At 43.3% G+C, this 21,819-nt stretch overlaps 1 protein-coding gene across 1 annotated transcript in view; it reads left to right on the top strand.

The window, feature by feature from the left end:
- LOC111950672 (cytospin-B-like) overlaps positions 1–21,819 on the top strand; it is a 183,089-nt gene that overhangs the window by 204 nt on the left and 161,066 nt on the right. The gene's annotated exons all lie outside the window — the stretch shown is intronic.

Genomic DNA, 21,819 nt, shown 5'->3' with positions numbered 1-21,819 from the left:
GAGAGTCGTTATGACGACCAGTTGGCTAGCAATACTGTAGTTCACAGCGGCTGACGTGTTGGTGTTGATCAACGACAAGGGGTTTGTCTCGTGACAGCCACAGTACCCTCAGCTCGAGGTTCTTTTTTATTTACCTKTGTTTAAAAAATGTATGGTCATCTCGAGTCGACATCTTCAGTGCCACATATTTTACAGTTCGAGAATGCTGCAGTTATACCTCTGTGATGGTAAAGCTGAGTCAACCCGAAGACATCTGTCATGTCATTTTTGGAGACAGGGTGGAAGTATTCACCCTGGACCTGTTCCCATTGTGGATAAGAGAGCTCTGGTGCCTTTGCTAATTTGTGTGTCTCTGTTTGAAGGTCAACAGGGTGTTGTTTATGTCTGCTGCCTCCACCTGTAAATTTGGTGACAGAGAAAAGCAACCTCCTGCCTACTAAAATAGGTTAGCTCTTCCAAGCTGACATATTCCCATTGCGTAGCCTATATTGTCTAAGTGCTTATAAACTGCTTAAGCTATTAGTAGATCATCAATACAAGAATTAGCCTATGTCATACGTAACGATGTAATTATATATTTCTGTTGCCRTTTTAACACGTATAGGTCACACATAATGTGTGACATTTTACAAATATGTAATTACTGTGCTCAACTATGTTGATATGTCCTTAGTGGATACATTGGCTGTATTTGAAACCTTCCACATGCTTCTGTTGTGTACGGCTACAGTATTTTTCACACGATCAGCCTGCCATTTGTTTCTTATTAGAGCTATATGTGTAGCTTAGGCTTTGTTAAGGCTTTGTTGTATTTAGTCTAGTCATCTGTGAAAGTTTGCTGTTTATTTCTTTTATAGATCCCTTAGTGATTCCTTATGGTCAATGTTGTTATGACTGAGCTACTGTGTGCTGTACTGGCTGTGCCATAGTCAGCTGCAGCCCTATTACATTTATCTGCCTATAAACTACACAGTCAAAGCCTTCAGGCTTAGTCAAACGACAGTCTCAAAACGATGCTTAGGCTTAAACTTGTAAACTGCTGCTATTTTGGTCTTGGTTTACTGCGTGTTATAATGAGAAAAGTAGCCTACCTAGGGGAAAGTTAGTCTAGACCCCCCTAAATTCAGACTGTTCCCTTTAAGATATATCTTTTTTTACATTAAATGTTTTCAAGAGGCAAACAAGCACTGCGTCATTCATGTCATGTGTCATTCACACAGCCGATTAGTTGTACTATCAAGGCACAAGGCGAGACCCAAGTGCAGACACAGGAGGCAGATGGTTGGAGTCTTACAATGTTTATCTATCCAAAGGGGTAGGCAAGAGAATGGTCGTGGACAGGCAAAAAGGTCAAAACCAGATCAGAGTCCAGGAGGTACAGAGTGGCAGACAGGCTCGGGGTCAGGCAGGCGGGTACAAAGTCCAGAAACAGGCAAGGGTCAAAACCGGGAGGACTAGAAAAAGGAGAATGCAAAAAGCAGGAGAATGGGAAAACCGCTGGGTTGACTCTGGAAACATACAAGACAAAGCTGTCACAGAGGACAGGAAACACAGGGATAAATACACTGGGGAAAATAAGCGACACCTGAGGGGGGTGGAGACAACGAGGACAGGTGAAACTGATCAGAGTGTGACAGTAGCCCCCCCCCCTATGTTTCGGGCATACTCCACCCAGACCAGTTGACGACTCCAGGTAGCGGGGTTGGTTGAGACTAGAGGTCGACCGACTTATGATTTTTCAACGCCGATACCCGTTTATTGGGAGGACCAAATAAAGCGATGCCGATTAATCGGCCGATTCTTTTTAATTTATTTGTAATAATGACAATTAGAACAATACTGAATGAACACTTATTTTAACTTAAATATATTACATCAATAAAATCAATTTAGCCTCAAATAAATAAATGAAACATGTTCAATTTGGTTTAAATAATGCAAAAAACAAAGTGTTGGAGAAGAAAGTAAAGTGCAATATGTGCCATGTAAGAAAGCTAGACGTTAACGGTTCCTTTGGCATCAGGGCACATGAGACACATATGAAAGCTGGTGGTTCCTTTTAACATGAGTCTTCAATATTCCCAGGTAAGAAGTTTTAGGTTGTAGTTATTATAGGAATTATAGGACTATTTCTCTCTATACGATTTGTATTTCATATACCTTTGACTATTGGATGTTCTTATAGGCACTTTAGTATTGCCAGTGTAACAGTATAGCTTCCATCCCTCTCCTCGCCGCTACCTGGGCTCGAACCAGCAACACATCGACAACAGCCACACTCGAAGCAACGTTACCCATACAGAGCAAGGGGAACAACTACTCCAAGTCTCAGAGCGAGTGACGTTTGAAACGCTATTAGCGCGCACCCCGCTAACTAGCTAGCCATTTCACATCGGTTACACCAGCCTAATCTCAGGAGTTGATAGGCTTGAATTCATAAACAGCAGAGCTGCTGGCAAAACGCACGAAAGTGCTGTTTGAATGAATGCTTACGAGCATGCTGGTGCCCACCATCGCTCAGTCAGACTGCTGTATCAAATCATAGACTTAATTATAACATAATAACACACAGAAATACGAGCCTTAGGTCATTAATATGGTCGAATCCGGAAACTATCATCTCGAAAACAAAACATTTATTCTTTCAGTGAAATACGGAACCGTTTCGTATTTTATCTAACGGGTGGCATCCATCAGTCTAAATATACCTGTTACATTGCACAACCTTCAATGTTATGTCATAATTACGTAAAATTCTGGCAAATTAGTTCGCAATGAGCCAGGCGGCCCAAACTATTGCATATACCCTGACTCTGCGTGCAATGAACGCAAGAGAAGTGACACAATTTCCAAATATGCAGGTTTAAAAATATATACTTCTGTGTATTGATTTTAAGAAAGRCATTGATGTTTATGGTTAAGTACACGTTGGAGCAACGGCAGTCCTTTTTCGCGAATGCACACTGCATTGATTATATGCAACGCAGGACACGCTAGATAAACTAGTAATATCATCAACAATGTGTAGTTATAACTAGTGATTATGATTGATTGATTGATTGTTTTTTATAAGATAAGTTTAATGCTAGCTAGCAACTTACCTTGGCTTCTAACTGCATTCGCGTAACAGGCGGGCTCCTCGTGAGGCAGGTGGTTAGTTAACTGATTTGCCTAGTTAAATAAATAAATAAATAATTTTTGCAAAATCTGCGTCCAAAATTACAGATTGTTATGAAAACTTGAAATCGGCCCTAATTAATCGGCCATTCAGATGAATCGGTCGACCTCTAGTTGAGACCAGGCACCTTAAGGTGGTCTCCAGGTCTTGGTTGGCTCGCTCTGACTGACCGTTAGTTTTGGGGATGGAATCCAGATGACAGGCTGGCCGACAACCCAATAAGGGTGCATAATGCCTTCCAGAACTGAGACGAGAACTGAGGACCTCGATCAGAGACCATGTCTACCGGGAGTCCATGGATCCGGAAGACATGCTGCACCATAAACTGGGCCGTCTCCTTGGCAGAAGTTAGTTTGGGGAAAGAGATGAAATAGGCGACCTTGGAGAACCGGCTGACTACCGTCAGAATGACAGTGTTGCCAACAGACGGAGAGATCCCAGTGACAAAGTCCAGAGATACGGTTGAAGTCAGAAGTTTACATACACATTAGGTTGGAGTCATTAAAACTCATTTTCCAACCACTCCACAAATGTCTTGTTAACAAACTATAGTTTTGGCAAGTCGGTTAGGACATCTAGTTTGTGCATGACAAGTCATTTTTCCAACCATTGTTTACCGACAGATTATTTCACTTAATCACAATTCCAGTGGGTCAGAAGTTTACATACACTAAGTTGACTGTACCTTTAAACAGCTTGGAAAATTCCAGAAAATTATGTCATGGCTTTAGAAGCTTCGGATAGGCTAATTGACATAATTTGAGTCAATTGGAGGTGTACCTGTGGATGTATTTCAAGGCCTACCTTCAAACTCATTGCCTCTTTGCTTGACATTATGGGAAAATCAAAAGAAATCAGCCAAGACCTCAAAAATAAATTGTTGACCTCCACAAGTCTGGTTCATCCTTGGTAGCAATTTCCAAACGCCTGAAGGTACCACTCATCTGTACAAACAATAGTACGCAAGTATAAACAGCCAAGACCTCAGAGCCGTCATACCGCTCAGGAAGGAGACGCGTTCTGTCTCCTAGAGATGAATCTACTTTGATGCGAAAAGTGCAAATCAATCCCAAAACAACAGCAAAGGACCTTGTGAAGATGCTGGAGGAAAGAGGTACAAAAGTATCTATATTCCCAGTAAAACGATATCAACATAACCTGAAAGGCCGCTCAGCAAGGAAGAAGCCACTGCTCCAAAACTGCCACAAAAAAAGCCAGACTACAGTTTGCAACTGCACACGGGGACAAAGATCGTACTTTTTGGAGAAATGTCCTGTGGTCTGATGAAACAAAAATAGAACTGTTTGGCCATAATGACCATCGTTATGTTTGGAGGAAAAAGGGGGGGCTTGCATGCCGAAGAACACCATCCTAACCGTGAAGCACGGGGGTGGCAGCATCATGTTGTGGGGGTGCTTTGCTGCAGGAGGGACTGGTGCACTTCACAAAATAGATGGCATCATGAGGAAGGACAATTATGTGGATATATTGAAGCAACATCTCAAGACATCAGTCAGGAAGTTAAAGCTTGGTCGCAAATGGGTCTTCCAAATGGACAATGACACCAAGCATACTGCCAAAGTTGTGGCAAAATGGCTTAAGGACAACAAAGGCAAGGTATTGGAGTGGCCATCACAAAGCCTTGACCTCAATCCCATTGAAAATTTGTGGGCAGAACTGAAAAAAAGTGTGTGCGAGCAAGGAGTCAGGTGTGTAGGACTCAGTTACACCAGCTCTGTCAGGAGGAATAGGCCAAAATTCACCCAACTTATTGTGGGAAGCTTGTGGAAGGCTACCCAAAATGTTTGACCCAAGTTAAGCAATTTAAAGGCAATGCTACCAAATACTAATTTAGTGTATGTAAACTTCTGACCCACTGGGAATGTGACAAAATAAATAAAAGCTAAAATAAATMAATCATTCTCTCTACTATTATTCTGACATTTCACATTCTTAAAATAAAGTGGTGATCCTAACTGACCTAAGACAGGGAATTTTTACTATGATTAAATGTCAGGAATTGTGAAAAACTGAGTTTAAATACACTTTGCTAAGGTGTATGTAAACTTCCGACTTCAACTGTATATGAGACCAGGGACGATGAGGAACCGGTTGTGGCTGCAGGAGGCCAGAAGCTTGCCGTGGAGTCTTGTTTTGAGCACACACATTGCATGCGGTGACGAAGGCAGAGACGTCAGGGACCATTTTKGGCCACCAGAAACGTTGTCGAAGAAAGGCTAGTGTTCGACGGGACCCTGGATGACAGGTCAGCCTGGATGATTGAGCCCGTTCCAGGACCCGGGACCGGATTGGATTAGGGACAAACAGCCGGTTAGCCGGTCCCCCTTCAGGTCCAGGCTGAGAACGTTGAGCCTCAATACCCCAATCCACAGTGGCAGCATGGCATGAGGTAGGGAGAATAGTTTCAGAGGTCGAGGGTGTGGCAGAGGAACTGTATAGGCGGGAGATGGCATCAGGCTTAACATTCTTTGACCCTGGGCGATAGGAGATGGTGAAGTTAAATCTGGTGAACAGGAGGGCCCACTGGGCCTGCCTAGAGTTGAGGCACTTGGCTGTACAGAGATATTTCAGGGTTTTATGGTCAGTCCAGACCAGGAATGACTGTTCTGCTCCTTCCAGCCAGTGCCTCCACACTTCCAAAGTCATCTACACCTCCAGTAGTTCTCGGTTGCCAACATCGTAGTTCCTTTCAGCAGGATTGAAACGATGGGACAAGAAGGCACAGGGATGAAGCTTCTGGTCCTAGGCAGATCGCTGGGTCAGGATGGCCCCTCTCCAACGTCCGAAGCATCCACTTTCACCACAAATTGATGCGAGGGGTCCGGATGGATGAGGATGGGTGCTGTTGTGAACCAATGCTTCAGGTCCACAAAAGGCTTAGTYGACAGCTGGAGACCATTTGAACGGTACCTTGAGAGAGGTGAGTGCCGAGAGGGGGGCCGCCAGGGTGCTGTAGTCCCGACTGAAATGGCGGTAGAAGTTTGCAAAACCAAGAAACCGTTGCAACTGCAGCCTGGACGTTGGTTGATGTCAATCCACCACTGCTTTCACCTTTCCAGGATCCATCTGAACATTGCCCTCAGCAATGCCATATCCCAGAAAGGTGATAGAGCGGTGGAACTCACACTTCTCGGCTTTCACGAACAGTTGGTTCTCCAGGAGGCGCTGAAGGACCTGTCTGACATGAAGAACATGTTCTTGTGCAGATTGGGGGGAAAAAAACTGGATGTTGTCAAGGTACACGAACACAAACCGATTTAGCATGTCTGGAAGCACATCATTTACCAAAGCCTGGAAAACAGTACTCATAATATCCACTGGCTGTGTTGAAGGCTGTCTTCAACTCATCCCCCTCGCATATCCGAACCAGGTGGTAGGCATTTCGAAGTTCCAACTTGGAAAATATGGTGGCCCCCTGGAGAGGTTCAAACACTGAGGAGAGGTAGGGGGTAACGATTCTTGACAGTAATGTCATTATGTCCCCGGTAGTCAATGAACGGACGCAGGGTCTTGTCCTTCTTCTCCACAAAGAAAAACCCTGCGCCGGCAGGAGATGCGAGGTGGTGTAGTGCCTGGGAGAAAATCAATGGCACAATCATAAGGACGGCGCAGGGGAAGGGAAGTAGCACGTGCCTTACTGAACACTTCCAGGAGGTCATGGAATTATATGGGGATAGCAGAGACATCCACAGTCTTGCTAACATCCTGAGGAAGATGACTTGAGGAAGGCTGTGCTGCTTGAAGGCAGTGGGAATGGCAAAATGGGCTCCAACCCAGGATGGAGCTTGTGGCTCAATCAATCATCGGATTATGCTTTTGAAGCCAGGAAAATCCCAAAACCACCGGAACATGGGGAGAGGTAATGAGGAGGAATTGTATTGTCTCACTGTGGTTACCAGAAACCCTTAATTGAACGGGCACAGTACTATTGGTGACTTCCCCAATAGAGCGGCCGTCCATGGGCACAGAGAGAGGCTGAGAGGGAATACCAAGCTCCGAAGCTATCGTGGCATCCATAAGATTTTCATCAGCCCCAGAGTCAATGAACACTCGGAGAGACTTAGATTGGTCTCCCAACAGCACAAGAGCAAAAAGGGGTGTGCGGGTGATGGGAATTAGGTAACTCCCAGTCTGACTCACCATAGTACCCACTAGAGACAAGGGTTTTCTAATAGGGCAGCTAGCTATAAAATGTCCTGCCCCTCCACAGTAGACAACAGTTATTATTTATCCTCCGTGAGCGCTCCCAAATTGATAGTCTAGTTCTTCCCAACTGCATAGGCTCAGGAGTATCCAACTCACCCGTCGTAGAGTCATGAGAGAGCTCGGGTGGCCTCGACTCCTCTCGGAAGAGCTGCCTTCRGAAACTTCCGGATTCCATAGGAGGTGAATGCGCCACACGTGTGCCTGAGACCAGACCTCATCTCACTCTTGCGTTCCCTTAAGGCGTCCATCAATTTTAATGGTTACGGCGATAAGGGAGTCGAGATACACCAGCAGTTCCCGAGCAGCTAGCTCATTTTTTTTATTTCACCTTTATTTAACTAGGTAGGCTAGTTGAGAACAAGTTCTCATTTACAACTGCGACCTGGCCAAGATGAAGCAAAGCAGTGCGACACAAACACAGAGTTACACATGGAATAAACATACAGTCAATAACACAACAGAGAAAGAAAGTCTATATTCAGTGTGTGGAAATTAGGTAAGATAAGGGAGGTAAGGCAATAAATAGGCCATAGTGGCAAAATATTTACAATTTAGCAATTAAACACTAGAGTGATAGATCCTCATCCTTAACCTCCTCAGATTATCCGTGCAGAAAAGTATTGAAAAGAGACTCCGGATTCCAAGCACTCTCGGCTTCCAACGTACGAAAGTCCACCACGTAGTCTGCCACACTACGGGAGTTTTGACGTAAGTCAAGCAGTTTGCTGGCCGCCTTTCTCCCGGATACYCAAAAACTTCTCACCTCTGCCATGAATTCCTCCAAATGCCCGCAAATGGGAGATTGTTGTTCCCAAACTGATGTAGACCAGGCGAGCGCCCTTCCAGACATTAGCGTAATTATATACGCTATCTTCGATCGGTCTAAAGAAAACAAAGATGGCCGTAGCTCAAAAATAAGTGAGCACTGAGAAAGAAAACCCCGGCAGGCACCAGGATTCCCTGAATATCGCTCTGGAGGAGGTAAGCGGGGTACACGGGGAGTCGGAATAGGCTGTACCAACTCACAACAGATGGGGGGGGGAAATTACTGGGTGATTGGAGTTTTTCAGAGGTGGCAGTCTGAGCTAACTCCCTGATTTGCTCCATAATAACGTTTAACCCATGGTCGTGGCGTTCTGTCAAGGAACTGAGCCCTTCAAAAAGGCCCTGTAGCAACTCCTGATGTCTCCCAATGGTGGCTCCCTGCAGGGAGACAGTGTGGCGGAGCTGGTCCAAGTCTRCTGGGTCTGTAATGGCCAGTTCATACTATCAAGGCACAAGGCGAGACCCAAATGCAGACACAGGAGGCAGATAGTTGGAGTCTTACAATGTTTATTAATCCAAAGGTGTAGGCAAGAGAATGGCCATGGACAGGCAAAAAGGTCAAAACCAGATCAGTCCAGGGGGTACAGAGTGGCAGACAGGCTCGTTGTCAAGGCAGGCAGAATGGTCAGGCAGGCGGGTACAAAGTCCAGAAACAGGCAAGGGTCAAAACCGGGAGGACTAGAAAAAGGAGAATGCAAAAAGCAGGAGAATGGGAAAACCGCTGGTTGACTTGGAAACATACAAGACGAACTGGCCCAGAGAGACAGGAAACACAGGGATAAATACACTGGGGAAAACAAGCGACACCTGGAGGTGGTGGAGACAATAACGAGGACAGGTGAAACTGATCAGGGTGTGACATTTGGTCTAACTGGCTGGGGTAGGCCTAGCCTATATAAATGGGAAACAAATCACACCTTTCAGTTCTACATTCCATTATTCTTCCTTTGATAGTACTTAAGTAATAAAGGAAGAAAATAACTACAAATAAAATGTCCTTCCTCTCCCAGTTATGCAAGAGTAATTTGTACAGTAGGCATAGATAATTACACCCCTTGTTTTTCTCATGGCAAATCATCCCAAAAATATTAATAGCTAGAAGACAGCATTTGGAAAGTATTCAGACCCCTTGACTTTTTCCACATTTTGTTACATCACAGCCTTATTCTAAAATGTATTCAATTGTTTTTTCCCCTGATCAATCTACACACAATACCCCATAATGACAAGGCAAAAACTGTTTTTTAAATCAATTTTAGCAATAAAAAAAAAYAATAAAAACAATTAAATATTACATTTACACAAGTATTCAGACCCTTTGCTATGAGACTCGAAATTGAGCTCAGGTGCATCCTGTTTCCATTGATCATCCTTGAGATGTTTCTACAACTTGATTTGAGTCCACCTGTGGTAAATTCAGTTGATTGGACATGATTTGGAAAGGCACAAACATTTACATTTACATTTAAGTCATTTAGCAGACGCTCTTATCCAGAGCGACTTACAAATTGGAAAGTTCATACATATTCATCCTGGTCCCCCCGTGGGGAATGAACCCACAACCCTGGCGTTGCAAGCGCCATGCTCTACCGACTGAGCCACACGGGACCCTGTCTATATAATGGTCACTCTGACAGAGCTCCAGAGTTCCAGAAGGACAACCATCTCTGCAGCACTCCACCAATCAGGCCTTTATGGTAGAGTGGCCAGACAGAAGCCACTCTTCAGTAAAAGGCATATGACAGCCCACTTGGAGTTTTCCAAAAGGAACCTAAATGACTCTCAGACCATGAGAAACAAAATTCTCTGATTGAACTCTTTGGCCTGAATGCCAAGTGTTACGTTTGGAGGAAACCTGGCACCATCCCTACGGTGAAGCATGGTGGTGGCAGTGTCATGCTGTGGGGATGTTTTTCAGCGGCAGGGAGTGTGAGACTAGTCAGGATTGAGGTAAAGATGAACGGAACAAAGTACATAGAGATCCGTGATGAAAACCTGCTCCAGAGCGCTCAGGACCGCAGACTGGGGCGAAGGTTCACCTTCCAACAGGACAACGACCCTAAGCACACAGCTAAGACAACGCAGGAGTGGCTTCAGGACAAGTCTCTGAATGTCCTTGAGTGGCCCAGCCAGAGCCCGTACTTGAACCAGATTGAACATCTCTGGAGAGACCTGAAAATAGCTGTGCAGCAACACACTCCCTAAATACAGGTGTGCCAAGCTTGTAGCGCCATACCCAAGAAGACTTGAGTCCGTAATTGCTGCCAAAGGTGCTTCAACAAAGTACTGAGTAAAGGGTCTGAATACTTATGTAAATTTGATATTTCCATTTATTATTTTTAATACATTTGCAAAAATGACTAAAARCCTGTTTTTGCTTTGTTATTATGGGGTATGTGTGTAGATTGATGAGGGGGAAAAAACAATTTAATCAATTTTAGAATAACGCTGTAACGTAACAAAATCTGGAAAAAGTAAAGTGGTCTGAATACTTTCCGAATGCACTGTATTTGGCCGATGGCTGCGCTCAGAACATAGTGTCCTGAAACCTGGGAGGAGGGTGGGGGGAGGATGGAGCACTGAAGGGTGAGACAGGCGGGGGGAGGGTAGATGGACCACTGAAGGGTGGGACATATGTGGGGAGGGGAGATGCAGGGGGTATTGACTGGAGTGTCCTGGCTGTCCACCTGCATCATCATTATACTGTTACAGTCCGACGCTAAGGGTGACCTTATTTCAAAAGGGATTTCAAGTTCTCTGCTGTATAGTTTCTGTTCCACAAAGTCGAGATTCAAGAATGTGCACTAGTATCGCTGTCCTCGATTCACCTAGCCTAGTTTTTGGTATGCAACTGTAAGCTATATTTTTTTTGCACAGCTTTACCAATGTTTGTGCATGTGTACATGTGCAATGTGCATAGTGTGTGTGTGATGTAAAGTGGGGAGATGGATGAGGGGAAGATCTGTTGGTGTCAACTTTTCCATCTGCAGCAGGCAAGCATCCATGCAGGCAGGCAGTTCTAGAGGCAAACACTGCAGTGCTATAGGGGATGCACTCACTGCACAGCTCTGTACACACTGACAGAATACAATAATATTGCAAACACAATACATCACTGAAAATTCAGGGCACACACACAGTAGAGACTCTGTCAGACTCAGTGGTTCCCAAACTTTTTATAGTCCCGTACCCCTTTAAACATTCAACCTCCAGCTCGTGGGAAGTGGCAAAGAGCTCTTAATAATAATAATAATAATAATAATCAATAATTTTGCTCTTTATAGCCATCTTACATATAAAACTTTATTTGTTAATGGAAAATTGTGAATAACTCACCACAGGTTAATGAGAAGGGTGTGGTTGAAAGGATGCACATAACTCTGCAATGTTGGGTTGTATTGGAGAGAGTCTCAGTTTTAAACACAAACACAGTCTGTGCCTGTATTTAATTTTCATGCTAGTGAGGGCCAAGAATCCACTCTCACATAGGTACGTGATTGCAAAGGGAATCAGTGTCTTAACAGCGCGATTTGCCAAGGCAGGATACTCTGAGCGCAGCCCAATCCCGAAATCTGGCAGTGGCTTCTCATTAAAACATTTTCAAAGAACCGCTTGTTGCAATTTCGATGAGGCTCTCTTGTTCAGATATCGGTAAGTGGACTGGAGGCAGGGCATGAAATGGATAACGAATCCAGTTGTTTGTGTCGTCCGTTTAGGGAAAGTACCTGCTTAATTGCACACCCAACTCACTCCGGTGCTTCGCTATATCACATTTGACATTGTCCGTAAGCTTGAGTTCATTTGCACACAAAAAAATCATACAATGATGGAAAGACCTGTGTGTTGTCCTTGTTAATGCAGACAGAGAAAAGCTCCAACTTCTTAGTCATAGGCTTAGTTTTGTCCCGCACATTTAATATAGTTGCGGAGAGTCCCTGTAATCCTAGATTCAGATCATTCAGGCGGAAAAAAAACATCACCCAGATAGGCCAGTCATGTGAGAAACTCATCATCATGCAAGCAGTCAGACAAGTGAAAATGATGGTCAGTAAAGAAAACTTTTTAAGCTTGTCTCTCTATTAAAACAAACGTGTCAATACTTTGCCCCTTGATAACCAGTGCACTTCTGTATGTTGTAAAGGCATTACATGGTCGCTGCCCATGTCATTGTATAGTGCAGAAAATACATAAGAGTTTAGGGGTCTTGCTTTAACAAAGTTAACTATTTTCACTGCAGTGTTCAAAACACCTTTCAAGCTGTCAGGCATTCCTCTCGTGGATGCTGCAGTGTACCCAAGTGCTTGCACGCGCACTACCACTCCACTATGTCTCCCTGTCATGGCTTTTGCGCCATCAGTACAGATACCAACACATCTTGACCACCAAAGTCCATTTGATGTCACAAAGCTGTCCAGTACTTAAAAAATATCCTCTCCTGTTGTCTTGGTTTCCAGTGGTTTGCAGAAAAGGATGTCTTCCTTAATAATTGACCCCCCCATAAACGTGACGGACATGTACCAGGAGCTGTGCCAGGCCTGTTGACTCATCTAGCTGTAACGCATAGAATTCACTAGCTTGTATGCGAAGCAATAATTGTTTCAAAACATCTCCTTCCATGTCACTGATGCGGGCCTTTTCCCCCAGCATTGTCCCGCCATATCCACGGCAGCAGGAAGAATGAAGTCCTCCACAATAGTATGGGGCTTGCCTGTCGTACCCACTCAGTAGCTCACCATATAAGACACTTCTAGCCCCTTCTTATTAATGGTATCTGTTGCTTTTATACATGTCTTACTACTTGAAAGTTGTCTTAATTCTCACTCAAAAAACTCCCGTGGCTTATTTTTCAAATTGGCATGTTTTGTTTCTAAATGTCTGCGTAAGAGTGAAGGTTTCATCGAGTTGTAAGATAGTACTTTTACACATATAACACACTGTGACTGAAGAAAGGCACTACGCCGAACATAAGTGATCCCCAAGTAAATGTAGTTCTCATCATATTTGAGCCTCTTCGATGATCCAACGTTCCTGTCTTTTGTTTTGTGCTTTCCTGGGTACAGTACATATGGACCGTTAGTGGAATTCCCGCGAGAGAGTAACGGTTTATGTGATTGGCTGTTAATTATTTGACTAGGCTACAGTACCTGAATTTGACATTGTGTTGTTATTTCGCTGTGAATCACATTTTTATTTGGCGTACCCCCGGCGGCATTGCGTGTGAACCCCAGTTTGGGAATACCTGCTTTAACTGATGATTTATTCAATTAAGTGCATTCTTACACTCCTGATTAGTGTGGCGAGTGGTGTAGACTAGAGCAGGGAGTCCCAGGTATTACCCACCATGCCGTTTTGGATGTGAGTCTAGGGAGAGGCTCCTGGCTGGACGAGGCCAAGTTGTCAGGCTGATAGTCCCTGCCACCTGATCCATTATCAGCTAGCCTGGTCCCAGATCTGTTTGTGCTCTATAGCCAACTCCTGCAAAAACAGCACAAACAGATCTGGGACCAGGCTAAAGAGACGTATACAGCGACACTTGTAATGTACTTTATTAGCTAAATGACATTTAGTATCTATTCTAGACACACACACATAAACATGTGCATGCACACACACAGTACACAAGGCAGTACCATTTGAAAGGAACAATCGCTGAGTTATCAATGCCCAGGAGGGTAGGTCTGATCTGCATACCATTGGACTGGCATGTCCTTTGCTGCAGTAAGATGCAGGGAGGCTCTAATTGCAAAGATAAGGGGAGTTGGACTGGGCAGAGGGGAGTTCGGACAGGCGCTGGTTTGGCTGGTACTTTTAGACTGCTGGGGAACAGTTACACCTCTCAAATTTAGCTAGACTTTCATTGACAGGTCCTTGTGTGCTTCTGAGTGCAGTTTGTCTAGCAAGTCTTGCAAGTGTCCTGTATGGTAGTGTATGAAACAAACAGAGGTATGGGTTAAGGGCAGTCCTGATCTGTCATCTAATAAGTGTTCTCCATGCTGTCACCAGTAGATAAGGTGTAGTTACTGATAGTCATTTGGATTAACAGTGTTCATGTGAAAATAACAAATATTTTATATTTCTATTAGCTGTCAATCATTCTAACTCTTTTGGTGAACATACCCAGCGAGCATTGCCATTGCAATCTATGAACACAGCATTGCAAACAGTCAGAGAAAATGTATTCATTTCTCAATATTCAGTGCGACAATATCCAACAATCTCACTGTGAGGATTAATACATTGACACAGTGAGGAGATGCAGGCCTGACTCTCCTCCAAGCCTTTCCCCGCCGGTCAGTTTTGAGATGCTGGTATGTGCAGGAAACAGACTGCATACTTGGACACTGACAGCCTCACTAACTGTGTGGAATGCTACTGAAAATCACCCAGCTAGCACATAATGTTCTGGGAACCATACGTTTCTTAGAGCTTGGTAAGAGTGTGGTTGTCCTATGGTTATTTAGCATACAACCTTCGCACAACTTTTTGGGAATGGTGCAGGATAGTTGCTTGGCTTTGGAACGTTCTCAGAACATTTAAGGAACTTGACAAAATAACGTTATTTTCTTGGTCTTTCATTACTTTAAAGCTGAAATATCAAACTTTTTGGGCGACCTGACTAAATTCACCTAGAACTACAATGAAAATACAATATTTTTGGTGCTTGAAAATATATTTCACAGTGGTTTAAATGATACAATGATTCTCTTGTTTTGTATCATAAACTGAAATTAGGCTAACTATTTGAATTTTAGCAATCTGGAAATGGCGGAGTGATTTCCGCATATTGCACCTTTAACGAAACGTTTCCTAAAATGTCAAACATGGTTACATTTTCGTGGTATCCAATTGGTAGTTACAGTCTTGTCTCATCGCTGCAACTCCTGTACAGACTCGGGAGAGGCGAAGGTCGAGAGCTGTGCTTCCTCCGAAACACAACCCAACCAAGCCGTACTGTTTCTTGACACAATGCCCACTTAACCCAGAAGCCAGCCGCACCAATGTGTCAGCGGAAACACCGTACACCTGGTGACCGTGTCAGCGTGCACTGCACACGGCCCGCCACAGGAGTTGCTAGAGCACAATGAGACAAGGACATCCCTGCCGGCCAAACCCTCCCCTAACCCAGACGAAGCTGGACCAATTGTGCGCCGCCCCATGGGTCTCCCGGTCGCGGCCAGCTGCGACAGAGCCTGGACTCAAACCCAGAATCTCTAGTGGCACGGCTAGCACTGCGATGCAGTGCCTTAGACTACTGTGCCACTCGGGAGGCCCTTACATTTAATTTAAATGTTGGTAATGTTCTAGAAACAGTTCTACTTTAGTATTGCCAGCCTAATCTCGGGAGTTGATAGGCTTGAAGTCATAAACAGCGCAATGCTTGAAGCACAGCGAAGAGCTGCTGGCAAACGCAGGAAAGTGCTGTTTGAATGAATGCTTACGAGCCTGCTGCTGCCTACCACCGCTCAGTCAGACTGCTTTATCAAATCATAGACTTCATTATAATATAATAACACACAGAAATACGAGCCTTARGTCATTCATATGGTCATATCCAGAAACTATCATTTCGAAAACAAAACGTTTATTCTTTCAGTGAAATACGGAACCGTTCCGTATTTTATCTAACGGGTGGCATCCATAAGTCTAAATATTGCTGTTACATTGCACAACCTTCAATGTTATGTCATAATTATGTAAAATTCTGGCAAATTAGTTCGCAACGAGCCAGGCAGCCCAAACTGTTGCATATACCCTGACTCTGCATGCAATGAACGCAAGAGAAGTAACACAATTTCCTTAGTTAATATTGCCTGCTAACATTAATTTATTTTAACTAAATATGCAGGTTTATAAAAATATACYTCTGTGTATTGATTTTAAGAAAGGCATTGATGTTTATGGTTAGGTACATTCGTGCATCGACTGTGCTTTTTTCACAAATGCACTTTTGTTAAATCATCCCCCATTTGGCGAAGTTGGCTGTCTTTGTTAGAAAGAAATGGTCTTCACACAGTTCGCAACGAGCCAGGCGGCCCAAACTGCTGCATATACCCTGACTCTGCTTGCACAGAACGCAAGAGAAGTGACACAATTTCCCTAGTTAAAAGAAATTCATGTTAGCAGGCAATATTAACTAAATATAAAAATATATACTTGTGTATTGATTTTAAGAAAGGCGTTGATGTTCATGGTTAGGTACACATTGGTGCAAGGACAGTGCTTTTTTTCGTGAATGCGCTTGTTAAATCACCCGTTTGGTGAAGTAGGCTGTGATTCAATGACAAATTAACAGGCACCACATCGATTATATGCAACGCAGGACAAGCTAGATAAACTAGTAATATCATCAACCATGTGTAGTTAACTAGTGATTATGTTAAGATTGATTGTTTTTTTATAAGAAAAGTTTAATGCTAGCTAGCACCTTACCTTGGTTCCTTGCTGCACTCGCATAACAGGTAGTCACCCTGCCACACAGTCTCCTCGTGGAGTGCAATGTAATCGGCCATAATCGGTGTCCAAAAATGCAGATTACCGATTGTTATGAAAACTTGAAATCGGCCCTAATTAATCGGTCGACCTCTAATTGGGAATGTTCTCAAATAGTTAAGAGAACGTTAACAAACAATGTTCTTCTGTGGGATTTTCAGTTCCTACAGGTTTCCTCATGGTTTTATTTAAAGTCATGTGTTCTCAAATTGGTTCAATAACTTAGTTGTAGTCATGATCTGGTTACCTATTAGTACAAACATGGTTATTTTTTGGTGTTATTACTTATTTATTATCTTATTTCCAAATATCTTCTAAACTACCCAAAATGCTCTATTTCTCTACTCTGTGCTACCGAGTTCGTATGCTAGCCAAGTAGCTAGCTCAAGCTTCACAGACTTTGTGGCTGTGTTATTTAGTGGGAACTTGTTAGCACAGCAGGCTGTGGTGCCTTCTTGCCGTGGGCTCAAACCGAAAGAGAAAATCATGCCTGCTTGCTCTAATTGTGTAGTCCCTGACATGTTCCCCTTTTTTTGTTGTCAACTTTTCGGCATGTTCTCTGTGAAATAGGCTATGGAACTTTTGTAACTTTTTCCATCTTGGCTGAGTGCTAGCGCCAGGGTTTCTGTTAGGAAAATGTGGCGCTGGACGTTTGACCGGCAGCATTTCAATTTACCGAACTTTTAAGAAATTTAACGGATCTATATGCATTGCCTGCACAACCTTATTAGGGCGTCCACCCACTGTATTCAGGATGGCAGAATTCACATTTCGTTTATGGTAAATCATCTTAACGCTTCGAACACACCGGCTGTGTCATTGCATCACTGCTGCATAACATTTGGCGCAGCTAGGCAACTATACTGATGCAGGTACCTTTTGCAAATGGTCGCATGCGGTTGGACACATGGAAGAGAGAATAMTTTTCGCAGTATCCTCAAAACCGTGTCTTTTTGACACAACTGCTGACAGCTACAGGGACATAAACACAAAAAAATGCTGCTTGGAGACAAGTGTCCACGATAGTAGGATTGCCAGGTCAGTTTAGTAGTGAGCTTGTGCTAGATGTGGCTAGTTAGCGTTAGCTAGCTAGCTAACCTAGCCAATGAGGTGTGTGTGAAAGAAATAGTCAAATAAATAATAAATAAACCATCTCTGGAACCACACAGACCTGTGCTCGCGGGGCTGGTCCCGGCCCAACAGCGCGATCAAGACCACCTTCCTCAACGTTGGTCTCATTGTTGAAAGAGCCTAAGCTGCTATCTTGACTATTTATTATTGCATTTTGCTCCAAAACTGCATTTGAGGGAAATTATATTATAGGCTCTCACAATTAATTTGTGGATGTCATCAAATAAATAATATACTTGGCAAATAAATTAATAAAAAATGTAAATAAATTCTCCACTCAAACTGTTTTTATTATGTTATCACACATTTTTTTTACTGCATATGTGTGCAACAAAACTTGAACATTCACATTATGCTACTTTCTGTCAAGTAAACCTACGCATACAATTTGATGCATACGTTCGATAAATCGAACGTATGCATCACACAGAACGCACTGCAACTGCCTCTGCAACGCAATGCTGCAAGGCAAACGCAGCGTTCCATTGGAAATGAATGTACTTCTGGTGTTTCGAAACGCAATAACACAGCCGGTGTGTTCGAAGCGTAACAGGACATGCAACGGCGTGTGTCATTCTTACAGAATTCCCGATGAGCGATTTGAAGATGTTAGAATACATAGGCAGCCCGTTTCATAAGGCTTGGGGAAGCTACGCTTTCCCTAAAGTAAATTGAATTGCCAATATTATATAGCCTAGATAGCTTACTCCTGTTTATACATAAATACATAAAATCATTCAAAATAGGCTACTACACCAGAAAGCATGATTTGGCCACAGAGGATCATTAGCTTCTTAAAAATAAAAGCTGTGGATTGCTTTAAATCGCATAGCCTACAGTCGGAAGGGCCCGCAATTTGGGTAGTGAGAGGCAGATACCAAATTGATTCTTGTTGAGTTGCGTCTGTTAGTGAAAAGCGGAGACCCAGCCAGGCAAATCGTAATATAAAAAAATACTGTCATGGAAAACTGTTTGGAAAGCGAAATGGCTATCGCTGTAGGCCTAAATAGAAGATAATTAAAATACCTATTGGAGTCTTTTCATTATCAAAATTCTCAACTTACAGTGTCTTCGGAAAGTATTCAGACCCATTGACACATTTTGTTACATTACAGCTTTATTCTAAAATGTATTTAAAAAAATGTTTCCTCATCAATCTACACACAATACCTCATACTGACAAAGCAAAAATAGGTTATATATATATATATATATCACATTTACATAAGTATTCAGACCCTTTAAACAGTACTTTGTTGAAGCACCTTTGGCAGCGATTATAGCATCGAGTCTTCTTTGGTATGACACTACAAGCTTGGCACACCTGTATTTGGGGAGTTTCTCCCATTCTTCTCTGCAGATCCTCTCAAGCTCTGTCAGTTTGGATGGGGAGCATTGCAGCACAGGTATTTTCAGGTCTCTCCAGAGATGTTCGATTGGGTTTAAGTCCGGGCTCTGGCTGGGCCACTCAAGGACATTCAGAGACTTGTCCTGATGCCTCTCCTGTGTTGTCTTGGCTATGTGCTTAGGGTCGTTGTCCTGTTGGGAGGTGAACCTTCACCCAGTCTGAGGTCCTGAGCGCTCTGGAGCAGGTTTTCATCAAGGATCTCTATGTACTTTTCTCCGTTCATCTTTCCCTCAATCCTAACTAGTCTCCCAGTCCCTGCCCCTGAAAAACATCCCCACAGCATGATGCTGCCACCACCATGCTTCACCGGAGGGATGGTGCCAGGTTTCCTCCAGACGTGACGCTTGGCATTCAGGCCAAAGAGTTCAATCTTGGTTTCATCAGACCAGAGAATCTTGTTTCTCATGGTCTGAGAGTCTTTAGGTGCCTTTTGGCAAACTCCAAACAGGCTGTCATGTACCTTTTACTAAGGAGAACACCAATATGAAGAAGAGACTTGCTTGGGCCATGAAACACGAGCAAAGGACATTAGACCGGTGGAAATTTGTCCTTTAGTCTGGAGTCCAAATTGGAGATTTTTGGTTCCAACCGCCGTTTCTTTGTGAGACGTGGTGTGGGTGAACGGATGATCTCTGCATGTGTATTTCCCACCGTAAAGCATGGAGGTGTTATGGTGTGGGGGTGCTTTGCTGGTGACACTGTCTGTGATTTATTTAGAATTCAAGGCACACTTGAACACCACAGCATTCTGCAGCGATACGCCATCCCATCTGGTTTGGGCTTAGTGGGACTATCATTTGTTTTTCTACTAGTGACCTCCAGGCTGTGTAAGGGCTATTTGACCAAGAAGGAGAGTGATGGAGTGCGGCATCAGATGACCTGGCCTCCACAATCCCCCGACCTTAACCAAATTGAGATGGTTTGGGATGAGTCAGACCGCAGAGTGAAGGAAAATCAGCCAACAAGTGCTCAGCATATGTGGGAACTCCTTCAAGACTGTTGGAAAAGCATTTCAGGCGAAGCTGGTTGAGAGAATGCCAAGAGTGTGCAAAGATGTCATGAAGGCAAAGGGTGGCTATTTGAAGAATCTCAAATATAAAATATATTTGTTGAACACTTTTTTGGTTACTACATGATGCTATATGTGTTATTTCATAGTTTTGATGTCTTCACTATTATTCTACAATATATAAAATAGTAAAAATAAAGAAGAACCCTTGAATGAGTAGGTGTTCTAAAACTTTTGACCGGTAGTGTAGCTATTTGGTTTCCCTGACTCTCCCTCGGCCCGGTGAATCGCCCGCCTCCCCCTCGCTTTGGTAGCTAACTCAGCCTACACTCTTTTAAAAGTTTTACCATTGGATGGGCCCCAGCCATCAATATGTAGCTTAAGTCACTGCACTCTCTTTGCTTTTGATCTGTGGTTGTTTTAGTTGTGTTCTACCTGGTCTCCAGTAGTTGGCCTTTAGCTTGCCGACCATAACCTTGGCAGTTGGCTAGGCTAATAGCTAGTTGGCTAAATAGCTCATGTTAACTGGCTGGCTAGCTTGCTGGCTAAGATAACTGCATATAGCTAACATTCTGTGATAACTGATTAGATGGTGTTATGTATTTCCAAAACTTTGGTTTACTTTAATGTAGCTGTAAGCTAGGTTTTGATAGTAACTGGCTAACTCATGCAGTGCTAACATAATGTTAGCAGGCTGGTAGTAGGGCTGAGCGATATATCAAGTTAATTTGAATGTATGTTTTAGCACAATGTTCCAAATGCCTGTAATGCAAGAATCAAGGTATTTTGTTTTGTTTTTATCATTCTGTCTTTTTGGTCTCTTCTCCTTCAGTCCTCCTGTGTGCACTGTGCACCTTCCCACTCACACACAGACACCTAGCCCCTCAACCTACCACTCACAACAACAACAAAAGATAACTTCTTCCTCTCTGACAATAAGCAGTTAAAAAAATGTAATTGGCTATTTGAGGTTTGGTCCAACCTAATTGGTCATATGGACACCGAAATGCTTAGACCTTATTTTACTGTAATAGACGAGACGTTAACCTTTCTAACGATACCCATTTTTACGTTTTTATGTCTCAACTACCAAATTGTAGAACAGAGCAGTCCCTACTAAAACGAGAGTATTAATGAGCATGATTGTGGAGGAAAATTAATGCTCTGTTTCTATCGTGCGTGGCATTGCGGTACCAGGCACCGCTAGTAGCATTTTAGCCACAGCCTGTCATGTGCTAGCTGTCTAGTCTGTGTTTTATAAATGTGCAATGAGCATAAAAAGACACATTTATATCAGGAATTGGCTACTTGTTTTCATTCTGAAAAATAAGCATTTTCTTAACCAGGTAGGCCACTTGATTACAATATCTTAACAAGGTGAACAAGCTGTTGTTCAAACAGTTGGAGACAGACAGGAGGGTGTATTCATAACAGTTCAACTGTTCTACCTTGTTAGCAAGCAGATAAATCCAAGTTGTCTAGACTTGAAATATAAAGATTAGCTGGCTACTCACTAGCACGTGGGCTTGTGCTTGAGAGATTGTTTATGAG

This window comes from Salvelinus sp. IW2-2015, linkage group LG23, assembly GCF_002910315.2.
Source record: "Salvelinus sp. IW2-2015 linkage group LG23, ASM291031v2, whole genome shotgun sequence".
NCBI lineage: Eukaryota > Metazoa > Chordata > Actinopteri > Salmoniformes > Salmonidae > Salvelinus > Salvelinus sp. IW2-2015.
The sequence above is the reverse complement of the archived record's forward strand: the minus strand, read 5'-3'. Positions and strand labels throughout refer to the sequence as shown.